General features: G+C 37.0%; 1 non-coding gene across 1 annotated transcript; it reads left to right on the forward strand.

Moving 5' to 3' along the window:
* The first annotated feature begins 774 nt into the window (after nt 1-774).
* LOC128287661 (small nucleolar RNA R71) lies at nt 775-881 on the forward strand. Its single transcript, XR_008278361.1, has one exon. It is a non-coding gene; the product is annotated as a small nucleolar RNA R71 (small nucleolar RNA).
* Nucleotides 882-3,061: the final 2,180 nt, after the last annotated feature.

Genomic DNA, 3,061 nt, shown 5'->3' on the forward strand with positions numbered 1-3,061 from the left:
TCAGGCTCAACAACTCCTTCTTTATCTTGAATATTAATTGTATTGAGCTGTTCCTTTGGGTTGGGTTCAATATTACTTGGCAATCTACCTTGTGGTCGTTTGCAAATTAGTTTGGAAAGTTGGCCTATCTGAGTTTTGAGCCCTTGGATCGACACTTGTTGATTCTTAAGTGCTACCTCGGTGTTCTGGAAATGAGTTTCTGACACTGAAATAAACTTTGAGAGCATCTCTTCAAGGTTCGGCTTCTTTTCCTGTTGGTAGGGTGGTTGTTGGTTGCCTGGAGGTGGTTGTGGTCTTTGATTTCCTTGACCGCTCCACGAGAAATTGGGGTGGTTACTCCAACCTGCATTGTAAGTGTTACTTTATGGATTGTTTTGAGGTCGAGGATTATTACCCATGTAGTTTAATTGCTCATTATCCATGTTCTGGCCATAAGGTTGGTATTCCAAATGGCTTGTTCCACCTCCACTTGCTTCGCACTGCATTACTGGGTGAACCTGCGAAGAACTAAGAAAACCATCAATCTTTTTATTAAAGAGTTCGACCTGATTAGAGAGCATGGTGACCGAATTGACGTTATAAATGCCGGCTGTTTTCGTTGGCTTTGTCCTCATGACTTGCCACTGATATTTATTCAGTGACATCTCCTCTATAAACTCATAGGCATCTTCAGGTGTTTTATTATTGATGGTTCCGCTAGCAGCTGCGTCAACCATTTATCGAGTCGAAGGATTCAGGCCATTATGGAACGTTTGAACCTGTACCCAAAGCGGTAACCCATTGTGAGGGCACCTTCTTAAAAGGTCCTTGTATCTCTCCCATGCATCGTAGAGTGTTTCTAAATCCATCTGTACAAAAGAAGAGATATCATTACGTAATTTAGCCGTTTTAGCCGGTGGAAAATATTTTAGTAAAAATTTTTCAGTCATTTGTTCCCATGTAGTAATTGAACCTCGTGGTAACGAGTCCAACCACTATTTAGCTTTGTTCCTCAATGAAAAAGGGAATAACCGAAGATGAATGGCATCATCAGAAACACCATTAAATTTAAATGTATCGCATTGTTCTAAGAAGTTGGCTAAATGAGCATTGGGATCCTTATCCTGCAAGCCATCAAACTAAACAAATTGCTGTATCATTTGAATAATGTTAGGTTTTAATTCAAATTTATTTGCAGCTACAGTAGGTCTAACTATGCTCGATTCAGTTCCTGTTAAAGAAGGTTTAGCATAATCATACATAGTGCGTGGAGCAGGATTTTGATTAACTGCAATTGCAGGAGGTAGCTGGTTGCCTTGGTTTTCAGCCATCTCTTCGGTTGGAGGTTGAGTATCGTCTTCTTGTTCGTTCTCTGTGTATCTTAAGCTTCGCCTTATTTCTCTTTGATTTCTGCGAACTATACGATCGATTTCTTCGTCCAAAAGTAATGGTCCTGATGGATTTCTTCTATTCATAATTTATAAAAACCTACCACGAGAAGGAAAAAGTAAATTAATAAATAATAATAATAATTAAATTAAATTAAATTGCAAGAAAAATAAATGGATAAAGAAATAAAAATTGAGCGTTCCTAATATCTTAGTTCATCGACAACGGTGCCAAAAACTTGATCGTGAGGTTTCATGATAGGTTTTAAATATTTATAATACTCGTTCTTGAACTAACTATTATCGCGATGTAGGCAAGTGTACTTATTGAACAGTAGTATAGTTTTAGCAAGACCAGATTGTCGAACCCAAAGGAACTAAAAGTACTAGTAATGACTGCCTTTTTATTATCTTGCCTAAGAATAAAGAAGTTTTTGTTTTAATTAACTAATTATCTAAACTAAGAACGCACAGAGAATGGAATTGGGGAATTGCTTTTAGAAAAATCGATTGAATGAAGACAATACCCAAGGAAAAATCCTCCTAGACTATACTTATTATTTTGACTCTTAATCGGATGATTTATTCATTTAACTTGTTCCATAGATATCCCTAAGTTATGTTATTATCCCTATTCAAGACTAATAACGTCTAATCCAAAGATTGAATAACCGAGACTTTTCTCTAATTAACACTCTAGGGTTGCATTAACTCGATCTATGGATCCCCTTATTAGGTTTCACCCTATTCCGGCAAAATCTTGTCAACCTATGTCTAGGCGCGCAATCAACTCCGCTTAATTATGAAAAATGTACTCTTGGACAGGGTTTATTCCTCCTCTCAATAAGAGTTTATCTTGAATCAATATCCTGGGATATCAAAACAAGAATTAAGAACACATAATTAAGAACAAGTCAAATATTTATCATACAATTCAGAAAATAATAACAAGATTTGTCTTAGGTTTCATTCCCCTTAGGTAATTAGGGGATTTAGTTCATAACTAAATAAGAAAACATCTCAGAATAATAAAGAATACAAAACATAAAGAAAACCCAAAACTCCTAAAGGGGAATTGAGGAGAGATCTTCAGTCTTGATGATGAATCTAACTTCTAAGATGAATCAATCGGCTTTTTTGGAGTAATTCCTTACCCCCTATTCTGTCCTCCTTTTCTTCCTTCTCTAGGGTGTATTTATAGGCTTTGGAATGCCTAAAATCCCTCAAAATTAGCCTTTTCCGAATTAGACTCAACTTGGGCTCGACAGGGACACACCCGTGTAACACGCCCGTGTACGATTACTTCAGGCCGTGCTCGAGCCTGCCAAATTGACACGGCCGTGTGGTTTGCCCATGCGATGAGGTCCAGGCCGTGTTGATTTCGTACTTTGGCCCATTTTCTCTGTTTTTGGCCCATTTCTCATTCCTTTCGCTCTCCTATGCTCTTCTAAGTGTAAAACATGAAATTAAAGCATTAGGAGCATCGAATTCACCAATTCTAATAGAAAATCATCCATAAAACGCGTTAAACATGGGGTAAAAATATGTATAAATTACGATTTATCAATGAGCTCATCATTATTATCATCTCATTCACATATACATCTCATGTTAATCTCGTCAAGTTTCTAGGAAATCTCGATGGAATACCCATTATCCGTCAATTCTCAAGAATGATCATTTCACATATATGC

The sequence above is a fragment of the Gossypium arboreum genome, chromosome 13 (assembly GCF_025698485.1).
Source record: "Gossypium arboreum isolate Shixiya-1 chromosome 13, ASM2569848v2, whole genome shotgun sequence".
NCBI classification, from domain to species: domain Eukaryota; kingdom Viridiplantae; phylum Streptophyta; class Magnoliopsida; order Malvales; family Malvaceae; genus Gossypium; species Gossypium arboreum.